This window comes from Pseudorasbora parva, chromosome 22 (genome assembly GCF_024679245.1).
Source record: "Pseudorasbora parva isolate DD20220531a chromosome 22, ASM2467924v1, whole genome shotgun sequence".
Classification (NCBI taxonomy): domain Eukaryota; kingdom Metazoa; phylum Chordata; class Actinopteri; order Cypriniformes; family Gobionidae; genus Pseudorasbora; species Pseudorasbora parva.
The window spans coordinates 24316209-24328885 of NC_090193.1; the positions used below are offsets into that span (position 1 = coordinate 24316209).

General features: G+C 38.1%; 1 protein-coding gene across 1 annotated transcript in view; it reads left to right on the forward strand.

Moving 5' to 3' along the window:
* Positions 1–343: 343 nt before the first annotated feature.
* The window catches only part of lrrn2 (leucine rich repeat neuronal 2), a 67948-nt gene continuing 55614 nt past the window's right edge, over positions 344–12677 (forward strand). The window contains exon 1 of the mRNA XM_067431278.1: positions 344–610. The gene's annotated coding sequence lies outside the window, so the exon portion shown is untranslated. The remainder of the gene's footprint in view (positions 611–12677) is intronic.

Here is a 12677-nt window from a genome sequence, read left to right on the forward strand (position 1 = left end):
GAAGGCAGGAGACCATCTTAAATAGCTGCACTTTTGAGGATGCACGTGACTATAGCAGCCCAGTAAGGCAAAGGGGGCAAGTGACAAGGAAATAACAGGTTTCATATACTGTTCTGACTGTGAGAAAGAAATTGAGGAGAGGAGGGAAAATAGAGCAAACTGCAAAGGGGTTGGGGGCAAGAAAGGGAGACTTCTAAAAGGAGGAGGTGGGGCTACACGGGAAGGGCAGAGAGAGAGAGAGAGAGAGACGAGAGAGAGAGAGAGAGAGAGAGAGAGAGAGAGAGAGAGAGACGTGAGAGAGAGAGATGAGAGAGAGGACGAGAGAGAGAGAGACGAGAGAGAGAGAGAGAGAGAGAGCGGTGAACACACAGATCCGTTCTCGGTAGATCGCCTACACAGTGTCAGAAATAGAGCTGAGTTTAGGGCAGGTGCAAAGCGTCTGTATGAAACCATAGGCGATGCGCTATTACACAGTCGTGAGAGAGGATACAGGTTGATTTACTAACGTCAAGAAGGAAAACAAGAAGAAGAAAAAAAAAACGTGACGACAACAAAAAGCAAAGAAGAGCAAGAGCCCGAGATGTATGCTGAAATGACCCATCTCTTTACGGTAGGGAAGTTTATCAATTTCTCTCGAGATCGAAACATTTACGCGTTGCATTAGAACGAAAACTGCAGATGCTTTTCTAGAAGTGTTAACACAAGAAAGGACAAAATGATTCCTGCAACCTGTCAGAAATCATCCTAAACACGTAATTCTTCGATTCGGATTAAGTGAGTGTTCTTGTGTCACACAATCTCGTGTGGTGAAGTGTCGACAGTTTAAAACGGAGCTCAAGTTGTGCGTTGCACTGACAAGTCGAGACTTTTCCACGCTCACGCTGCATGGCAGTTATGGTCAGCATGCAGAGCACATCGGGATAGAGTAGCACTGACTCACACATTAGCTTTGCCGAGGAGAGTGAGAGAGTGAGAGAGAGGGAGGAAAACGCTTCATGTCGCATTGAAATTCCAAAGCCAGAGCTTTGCGAAAATAAGGAAAACGCAGTGTGCGTGCGCGTTCGTGTGGATGTGGGGAGACGCATCTGTAATTTCATTGAAGTGATTAGCGTCCAGAAACTCTCCCTCCCTCTCTTCCTCTATCCTCCTCTTCCTCCTCCCTGCTGTTGCTATCCATGTCCGCGTCGCGCGACTCTGCCGCTGTCGCAGTAGGATTTGCAGAAGCTTGCGCGCTCTGCTTCTCCACAGCGAGCCTATTGTTGTTGTCCTCCTCCACACTCTCCTGAGGGGTGATCACGGTGCTAATCATCCTTCTCAGCCTCTTCATGTGTGGGGAGGAAGCGTGCGCGTGTGGGTGTCATCCTGAAGACTGGACCAACACACGTGAGAGTGTTGGCAGGTGTCCGGGGCATTATGCGGCTCGGAGAGAGAAGGGGAGAGAGCGCGTGTGCAATGAGGACAGATTGGGTGTAATAAATACATTAGATGATGCTCATATATATTTTCGTATTGGATGCCTGTGGTTGTTGCTTGTTTGTGCATAAATATAGAGAGTTCAACTAAACCGATTTGGCACTTGAGGGACCGCACGTTTTTAAAACTAAGGTTGGCATGTGAACCTGTTTTACTGTACACAAATCTAAAGTTTCCTTTAGAAAGGAACATTTTGATTTTATCCATAAAATATGTATTGGCTTGTAAAAATGGGTGTTACATATCGGATGGGTCGAAAAATAAAGGCACTGAGGGACTTCGTGACGTCAGTCCGGATCATTAACACGTTGCTCTATGCTTTAACCATTTTAAAAACTGGAATAAAATGTATTATGCAAAGTGATGCCAGCAATGTGCATTAAGAAAGTAAAGAGAGTAAATCTTTAATTCCCCCAAACATAACAATATTAAAAAAAAATTAAGACCTGAAATGAGTTTGGACATGGTGATGATGATGTGTTGTTGACAGTGAATCACACAGTCCAATTTGTTCTGAAAAATATTCTGACAGCTCATAAAAATGCACCCAGACATCAATGAATAAATTCTTAATAAGTCATACCAAGAAATTAAACACATGACTTGTCCTGACAACTAGACTGGAAAGATAATTGCATAGTTTGTTTATCACAATGTTGATTAGCCCTCAGTGTTTTGTTATGGGCATGATTACTGAATGCAAATATATACTTCTTGCATGAGGGAGTTCTACAGTCTCTGACAGTGCATCACTGTAAACATTATTATCCTTACAGTTCCTCTCATTTAGTGGCTTAAATATTAGTACTCAAGATGCCCTTTTTACAAGGCAAACTTTAGCCAACCCAATGGATTATTGTTACCTAACAATACATTTAGTGGCATAGCGTATTTCATTTAATTCAACGAAAACTACCATGACCCTTAAATTACATCCAATTCATGATTTAGCAAGACTTCAGCATGATCGACAGTCCTTATGTGCTGAATGTAAATAATGTGCTGTAGTAGATTGTAAACCACAAATTTTTGGTTTGAATTCTTTTTCCAAAAACTAATTTGCTCAATGAGTTTTTTGCTCACTTTGCTCACTTTGAATCCTCAGATGTCTTTATTCCATAAAACTCACAGATATTGTTCTAAATCAACCTTTATAGTGCTTCGCATCTAATCTAGATCCAAAGGCAATCTAAATCAGATGCAATTTATTTGAGTTCAGCTCAGTTATTTTAGAATGTCTCCATTGCAATGAGAAAGGTATCCAAAGAGTGGCTCAAAAGCTAAATTATGTTTAAGAACAGCAGAAAAAAGTGAGTTGTCCATTAAACTAATGACTGAGCTATGATTTATTTAAAAAGACTAATTAGTCTCAAACTTATGAGCTACTGATTTCAATCATACTGATTTATTAAATCGGTTGGATTAGCAACTGATTGACTGTGAAGATTGACGTGTGTGTGTGTGTGTGTGTGTGTGTGTGTGTGTGTGTGTGTGTGTGTGTGTGTGTGTGTGTGTGGCATGTTTTTGTGAAATATCAGGACACAAATGTGTATAATGACATGGGTATGACAAAGGTATAGGGTGAAACATTACCCATGTCCCCACTTTTCAAAATGCTTTAAAATCATACAGAATTCGTTTTTTTGAGAAAGTAAAAATGCAGATTGTGTCCTGTGATGGGTAGGTTTAGGGGCAGGGCAGTGTAGGGGGATAGAAAATACAGTTGTACAGTATAAAAACCACTATGTCTATATGGAATGTCCCCACATTTCAGAAAAACAAACGTGTGTGTGTGTGTGTAAAACCCATAATCTCCAGAAATGATTCTATAAATATATGTTCAGTCAGTCTCTTGAAGAACAAATTTTAGTCACAAACACTCCTACTTGACATGTTCCCTACCGTTTCCCCTATAGAATAATGCACTTGACCGCTGGTGGCCGCTCATAATTGCCTTTGAAAAACATTGGAATGGAATGGGCTCTTTAAAAGGTGACAGCGGCGCCTGTCCAGGCCTACGGTGCACTGTCAACAGCCACTTCACATTGAGCATAAGACAAGAACCCCATCGAAAGAGTGAAAAGCTACCACGGCTCTGCTTTCTAAAAATAAAAACTCTAGGGGCTGACTGTACAGCTGCAAACAATTACTAAGGGTTACCTTGCAAATACAAATACAACACACCAGCTACTTAGCCCTCTATGCCATCGTTTCGTGCTGGCTTTGAGGCTTGTGTGGTCTTGTTAGAAGGAGTTTTGGGATCTTGTAGGGCTTTTAATGTCTTCCTCCTGCAGGTAAGTGTGAGCTGGTTTGTTATAAACATCTGTTAAATCCTCCTCGTGTTAGCATCGCTAATGAGGCGGAGAGTGTGACAGAACAGATGCTTCTGAGTGTGAAAAAGAGATACAGAGGCGAGACTGTGGAAGAAAGGGAAAGAATGAAGGGGTGAGTGATGGGAGAAAATGTATGCAGCGCATCCCTTCGTCACCCTACAGATGAGTCTAAAGTGAAGGCAGATGTTTCCATGATTAAGAAGTTGAGACAGCCTAGGTGCTGCTTAGCAGATATATCTGCAGTTGCAAAGACATGCCCATTTGACTATAACAGCAGGGTCGATTATGTTTATTGATCTGGCACAAAGGAAACAGTCTCGTGCTATTTACTACATGCAAGCGTCTCTCTCGTTCCATATGGTTGACAATGAGCCTCAAACCAAATTAAGACTTGTGTGTGATTTCTTATTTAACTTATCATCATTCCACAAACGTCCTTGCCATCTAGCTGCTGTAATCCCCTTTTATTATCATGGATTGGCCTGTGAACAAATCGAGATAATCCCTAATAAACTGGTCTTGATAAAAATGTATAGCAACAAAAGCCAATGGATTTGATCTGGAGAGACTCAAAGGGAAAAACTCCTGAAAAGAAATATAAAGTTTATGTCAGCGGAACATAAAATGTTGACACATAGGGTTGGGAATATTGAACTGTTTGTTTTTCAGAACTGATTCCATTTTTAAAAGAGTACAGTATAACTGAATGATGGAAAATCCTTAAACATCTGTATTTTTTTCTAAGATGTGGATGAAAAAAACGTATTATAGTTTGAGTTTGTAGTATTTCACTGGTGGTGTTAAATTATACAAAAATATAATAATAATATAATAAAATATAAATAATGTAATTTAAATTAGTTTTAAAGAAAATCATACTTATATTCATTAAGGACACATTAAATTGATTAAAAGTGACAGTAAATACATTTATAATGTTACAAATAAAAGTATATTCATAAAAGAATCCTGATTTTATTTTAAATCATGGGTTCCACAAAAATATTAAGTAGCACAAATGTCTTTAACACTAATAATAAAAAATGTATATTGTGGCATTGAAGACTTTATATTAGCTTTGCCATCACAGGAATAAATTAAATTTTATTATTACTATTTATTTATTTTTTACTGTATTTTTGATCAAATAAAAATAATAAAAAGAAAAAAAAACCTTACTAAACCCAAACTTTTAAACTGCAGTGTAATATATATATATATATATATATATATATATATATATATATATATATATATATATATATATATATATATATATATATATATATATATATATATATATATATATATATATATATATATATTATTTAGAGCACCGGGTTTTTTTTCTTCATATTTTTGTTCAGGTTAGTTTGGACCATTTTTATATAACAGACTTTTGGAAAAAGAACTAAAAGGATCGTTAATGGAAAATTAAGGAACCAGAATAGTTTTTCTGTATGATTTCCAACTTTAATAACACGTGCACAAAGTCTGTCCACATTAAGTTGATTCCCAGTGGCTTTTTTTGATGTGTATAATTTCACAACTGCATGTACAGCAGACCGGACAGTCGACTTAAAGCAAAACCGCTCTTTCTATTGCTCAGTTCGGTCATCCACGGGCAAGGGCCGACTCCTGGCTGCTGTCAAACAGCTGTACGGCAAATGAGCCGCGTGTGTGTATGTGCGGATGTGCACAAATGTGAGCGAGCATATGCGTAATAGGGTCAAAAGGACTGTTGGACTTCACCTCTTGTACTCGCTGAAGAGGGCAGATGAACTCAGGGCAGGAAAGATCACAGACATCTGTCTGAAAGAGAAAGAAAAAAAATTCCACTGTCACAACACAGCCCATCAGCACACATGCACCCAGACGCACTGTTCTGTCTGTGTGCTGCATTTTTGTAAGCACATATACAAACAAATCAGCTAAAGGAGCTGAGAAATCAGACTGAATCAACGTAAAAGACAGGACCGGGATGTGATGTCTCCTCTGTGTAGCTCTATGGCTTCAGCCGCCTTACAGGCAACCTAAGACAAATAAGGCTGAGTATATCGTGCGTCATATTTACATCTAGGCATATAGTATGCACTGCTGTCAGAAATGAATATGTTTTGTGTTGAGAGTGGTACGGATCCGTCTGAAGAAGGAGGTGAAGACAGAGCACTGCTCACAAGCCTCAAGGGCATATCTGTGAATAAGCAAACACATCAGTCTGCCATCTTGCAGCATGATGATGAACGCAAACAGTGACAGGGAACAACTCGAACAGATTTATCAAACAGTCGGCCATTAACATTTCATTTTGTAGCTCAAACAAACAACATACATTGTAGACTTACTGGTAAAGAGCAAAAATCTTCCAGTTCAGCAGCTACTTCATTGAACTGGTTTTTGGATGGTTGGTAGTGAAATCAGCAAAGAAATTTAGATTTTAATGGTAAACGACTGCAAAAATGCTACAGTGAAAAAAAAAATTTGGCAAACAGGTGTCTGTACTATATACAGTGAATAACTGTAATAGATCTAACCGTATATTTAATGTAACTACAGTAAAATGACGTTAAATGTACAGTTTTGGGAAGTGAAAAGTATTTGTATAATTTACAGTGAAAATTTAAATTGACAGTCCCAGAATTCCCTGCATGACCCTTCACGACGTCATCAAACTCCAATTCTAGTCAGAATATGAGTCTGATACTGCTTCATTGGGCTGTGAATATGGGGCGATGTCTTTGCACTAAATTGGATAGACCTACAACCAATCAGAGCAAGGGAGTAAGTGACGTATGTTGAGCGACGCATAGTTCTCAACAGAACTCAACTGCCCGCACGCTGGGAGGAGTAAAAAGAAGATGAGTGTAAACGATCTTTGCCGGTGTTGTAAAATGATTTTAAGGACACACAGAGTTCTTACCAACACAATTATCATTTTTGAGAGAAATAGTAAAGGTGAATGCATATACGAACAAGTTCTCCATTTAGTAAACAAATTCCACCCAAGTGCTCTTTGGTGACATGAATGATTACGTTACTGTTGATCATCTGTCCATCATCGTATAAAGCCCGCCATGACAATTTGATTGTTTTGAACAGCACTGGTTCGAGAATAGATACTCCACAACAGATCAAGTCCAGATTGAACTTCCCGACCTCAAATGTTGTAGACGGGGCTAAGTTCGGCTGACATCCAGGCTATACATTTGATGTATTTTCATTGAAATAACTGTTGTTTCTTAGTTTTTTACTTATCAGTTATGTACATTGGGGTTTTTTGTTTCATGTAATGTTGTTAAATTAAAGTTTATTGCATTTTTCAAATGTCATGTGTGTTGACACGATGATGGTGTTTAGTGTTTGTGTGAATGACACTGTGCACCTTTTATATATACACTATATTGCAAAAAGTATTGGGACACCCCTCCAAATAATTAAATGCAGGTGTTCCAAACACTTCTTTGGCCACATGTGTATAAAATCAAGCACCTAGGCATGCAGACTGCATCTACAAACATGTACTGTGATAGGTTACCACCTGTGCAATAAGTCCAGAAATAAATTCATGAAATTTCCTTACCGCTAAATATTCCACAGTCAACTGTTAGTGGTATTATAACCAAGTGGAAGTAATTGGGAACAACACAAACTCAGCCACAAAGTGGTAGGCCATGTAAAATCACAGAGTGGGGTCAGCGCATGCAGAGGTGCACAGTCCACAGAAGTCACCAACTTTCTGCAGAGTCAATAGCTAGAGACCTATAATAGCTACAGTGTGTAGAGAGCTTCATGGAATGGGTTTCCATGGCCGAGCAGCTGCATCCAAGCCTTAGATCACCAAGTGGTGTAAAGCATTCTGCCACTGGACTCTAGAGCAGTGGAGACATGTTCTCTGGAGTGACAAATCACGCTTGTCTGTCTGGCAATCAGACGGATGGGTCTAGGCTTGGCGTTTGCGAGGAGAACGGTACTTGCCTGACTGCATTGTGCCAAGTGTAAAGTTTGGTGGAGAGATGTGATGTTGTTGGGTTCGGGCTTGGCCCCTTAGTTCCATTGAAAGGAACTCTTAATGCTTCAGCATATCAAGACATTTTGGACAATTGCATGCTCCCAACTTTGTGGGAACAGTTTGGGCATGGTCCCTTTCTATTCCAACATGATGTGAAAACGATTAAAAATGCTGTATTATTATGCCAGGATGAAGATGTAATTTTGCAACAAAAAAAATCCCACTACAGTCCTATAGACTGATACGTATGTGCATTTTCACAAATTCAAGTTTTAGTTTACACAGATAATGGTGTTGTTTTACTTTGAAGCCCGTTTTTAAATGTTTGCTCTCAAACCGCTGTTGTTGTGTAAATGCACAGCCAAAATGCATTTTTTTTCTTCTGTTTTTAATGTTGTAATTGGCCCCTTAGATATCTGAATAATAATAAATAGTTTTAATATACATTTTATGTCTTGTGAACTGTAAATTGTTGTTTTCAGACAAATTGAAAAGCCATTGATTTAAAAGGCATGAATGTCATTTTAGAAAAAGCACAAAAAGGGAAGAAATAAAACTGCAATGACACATCATTCTTATTTGACTATCAGTTTTTAATCTTATCCTGTACTGCAGCAAGCTAAAACAATTTTGAGTTGTTTTGTGGAAAATTGTTTACTCGCCGTTGGATGAATCAAATCCTTTATGACTTCAGATTTCAAATCTCATTTTTTTTTGTCTGATTCACACTGTCATTTGTGAGTGTTACATCTGAACTCATTTGGACATACAGAAAAATGCATTTGCCTGTACAAACAAGAGATTTTTTTTAAAGAAATCCCTTTGACTTTTAAGATACAATGTAGTTAAAAAAACTGAGAAAACGGAGGAGGAAAAAAAAATGCAGGCGAGAAATAAAATATTTTTAGATGAATAAATCATTGTCTTTCTTAATGATGAGGTCAAAAGAACTTGCTTCAATAACCACATTATGCATTCTTTCCCCTAAATTCTTACATATATCCTCGCACGCCTATAGCAATAGAACAGTTCATTAAAAAGGCCTCCCGCTAGAAAAAGAAAAACAAAAATAGTCTGCTTTGTCCTGTAAACTCTCTTCCTGTCTCCTCAAGCGAGCTCAGTTGTGAATACTAAGGCATCTCTCCTCATTAATTGCTCTCACAGGCAGCTTAGTCAGGGTCATCTCTGCATTTTTGACTCAGTCCAATTAATACTAATCACAGCATCAGACTGGCTGAGCGAGAAGACTGCACTGTCGGAGCAACTGATCATCTTGGAAATTCATTAACAAAAGAAAGAAAAAAAATGGGACTCTGAGTGAATATGGCATTGTGTTTTGAGATTTTATTTTTTCGGCTTTTCAAAATGTTTGGACAATTTGTCATTAACATCCATTAAAGTGCCAGCTCCAGAAAACAAACCAGGTCTTAAATGAACAGATGGATTTTGCCTTGTAGAATGGCCTTTCATAGAAAAGGGAGACAGACTGGCTGCTGTCTGCTTCAACGGCTCAAGGCATTCATGAAATATCAGAAGGTATGCAGCTGAATTATTTATAAGATACCCTAGTATATTAAATTAAAAGGAAGCATCTTATAAACAGAGGACAACATGATAGAAGATCAAGGCTTATGCAAAGCAGAGCACAAGACATTCTTCTGCATTTATGCATTTTGCTGGCCAGACATCAAGGTGTCTACTTGCCATGGCAATATATTCACTAACCCTAGTGAAAATGTTGGAATTTATTAAATAAATTCAAAATAAAATAAACTGTATATATACAAATATATAAAATACAAATATACAAAGTAACTTTCCAACACTGTCAATGAATTAGTAAGTAATAGTGCATAGTCAAATGCATTAATTCACTATTAGTTAACAACTATTTTTCCTATCTCCCAGAGAACTACTAAAAATATACAGGTTTATAACTAACTAAAGTAAAGATTATGGTAACCCATGATTCGAGTGTTTTAAAGGATCTGATAATTATTTGCATCAGTATTCTAAAGTGAAAAACATAACTCTCTGTAATTACTGAAGTCATTGTAAGCTTTTGAGTTTTTTCTTTTTAAGGTTTTGGATAGTAATTTCTTCTGATGGATTTGGTAACACGAGTCATTAGTGGGTTATGATCTATCACTTTAGGATTCTGACCCCCATAATAAGTCATTCCTATTTAGAAGGATGCAGTAATACCTTTTAGTCATTACTATCCAAAACCTTACAAAAAAACTTCAAAAGCTTACAATGACTTGAGTCATAACTAGATAGTTATCATGCTTTTCCCTTTAGAATACTGATCCAAATAATAAGTAATTCCTTCTGAAGGATTTGGCAATATTTGAGTCATTACTACAGGGATATTCACTCTAGAATTAATTTTACACTATGCATTATTCAAATGAATTATGAACCTGTATAGTAGTTATTAGTAGTTCTCTAGGAGGTATGAAAAAATAATAGTTACTGGTTATAATATTGAACAACCACATTCAACTGAGCACCACTACTTACTAATTAGTTTATCAGAGTTTATTGTCAGTTAATAGTAGTTACTAGAATGTTAAAAGTGCGTTACTCATTTTTTCCTGTGTAGGTATTCATTAATGATGGAACAGTATTCTAAAGTGTTAGCTGACTTTCATTCTTCCGACAAAGATAGAAAGCATTCCAAGATTTTTCTCCAGTGAACAAAGACAACTTTAGTCAAATTTTGACTGTCCAAAATCCACTTTTAAGCAGCTTCAAAATGATCCACATGACCCCAGCTGACCCCACGATTCTTCTCTAGCTAAATGAGAAAATTTGTTTCATTTTCTGAAACAAAATATACAAATGTATATATTTTTAACTACAAATGTTCACTATGGTCTTGCTTTTTTGGTACACAAGATGGTTTAGTTCACGACCGCTCGCATGACACACACATTGGGAAGGTCACGCTTAATATAGGCTGCAAGAACCGCCCCAATGTCAGGCTTCCAGAATACACACACAAATGGACCATAAAATACAAATATAGAGCATCGAGCCTTCAACTTTTGGACCATGTTCCTCCTCTACACTTCTACATCAAGCTGTAACTTCCCAACATGAACAGGGAGGTTGTGAACTAAACCGAAGACTAAAGCATCTTGTGGACGTGCATCACAAAGCTGGAGGAAAGTGAATATTTGTAGATAAAAAAGTATCATATACATAATCAGAATTCACTACAAAAAAGTATTCAAAATATTAAAGAAAAGCAAATAAGTTTGCACAACATTAAAACATGTACACACACAAGTAACGAAAGTAAAACAAAGTGTCATCCCAGCAAGCAACACCTCCTGTAACTAGCCTGAAACCATCACACACACACACCATCAGGTCATCCTTATTGTTAAGCAAAACGCAGTGACAGCTTCCATGGAGAGCATATTTCTTGCCATCCGCTGGAAACCAGACATGCATATATTTACATCTGTTAATGGCAAATAGTTCTAGTCCAAAATTCAGCAATTAAAAGTATAAGCATAAAACAGTTTACCAGGACAGACATTTCCGAAAGGAAACATAAGACTTTCTGCCTATATATATGCAGGATGCATAATGTTGATCATATACTTTGCATGGCATCCTGCCATGAATTTTCTGAGCTGCTATTTTAGTCCACGACTTACTCAAGCGTAACATTCACATCTCTTTCTATTTTAGAGCCAAAGTGGAAAACATGCATGTTTATAACCACATTCAGACATGCCCCTGCCCAACCATAGAAATGCAATTATTCCCACAAGCCAAGGCCATTTAAGTCATAATGGTCACACTGATATCCATAAATTGGATGGCCAGTCTCACTTCGGCAGGCTGGGTTTTCCATTACCGCGTTAGTCACGTTTCAAGGTTGGCATGTGCATTATGATATCAGAACTTGCCTTTTTTTTTTCTTTTTTTTTCTTGTGAACCACTGCGTCTATTAATTTCCTGATAAGAAACATAATTGCTGCATTTAATATAAAATCCTCCATAATAAGAGCGTTCGTGTATGACATTTAGTGGGAAAATGATTATTGAAAAATACATTTTTCATAAAATGTTTAACTGAAATGTGACATTTAAATACGTAGAGTACACCAGCCGATCTTATAGCGTATGTAAATTCATAAAAATCCCTCCACAGCTTCTCATGTTATTAGATGAAACCATAACACTCTGTAACCAATCAGACCATAACCGCATAGTAATTATAAAACAGGTTTAGCCAGAAGACATGCTTTAGACACATGAATACAGCATGAGACAAGATTTTAGCTGCATTGCTGGCCCCAAGGTAGCCAGTCAGCTAAATGTATCCGCTGCAAAAATGTTCACACTTGTATAAAAACCAAGTGGACACAGCGCTAAACGCCTCCCTAGACAGCAGACAGTTATACTTAGGTCTCTCAGAATGAATAAATGTTAACATCTTGGGGCCACACGTTCTCACCTTAATGCACATGCCGTCCTCTCTCTTTGAGGGTGGCATTTCTTTCTGGGAACGGTACAAATCTTTCTTATAAAGATGAGTAATGCCCATTATTGCGAGCAGGAGCGCAGTGTGACCCTCTGCGGAGTGTCGATGGGAATAAAACGCTTAATGAGTGACACAAATTGAATGTTGTTCCTCTCGGTGCAGGAAGGTGGAGGAAATTGAGGCAAACCTAATGAGCAGTCCGTTCCCTGCAGCGACACCTGACATCGATGGCGGGTGACAGGTCACACGGCGAGCGGAGAAGAGCAGGGAGGGGACACCTTGCCCCCGTTTCGCCGGGCGCCATGTGACATGATCCAGCCTGCCACAGGCCATCTGCGCCCAGTGAGAGACTAAGTGG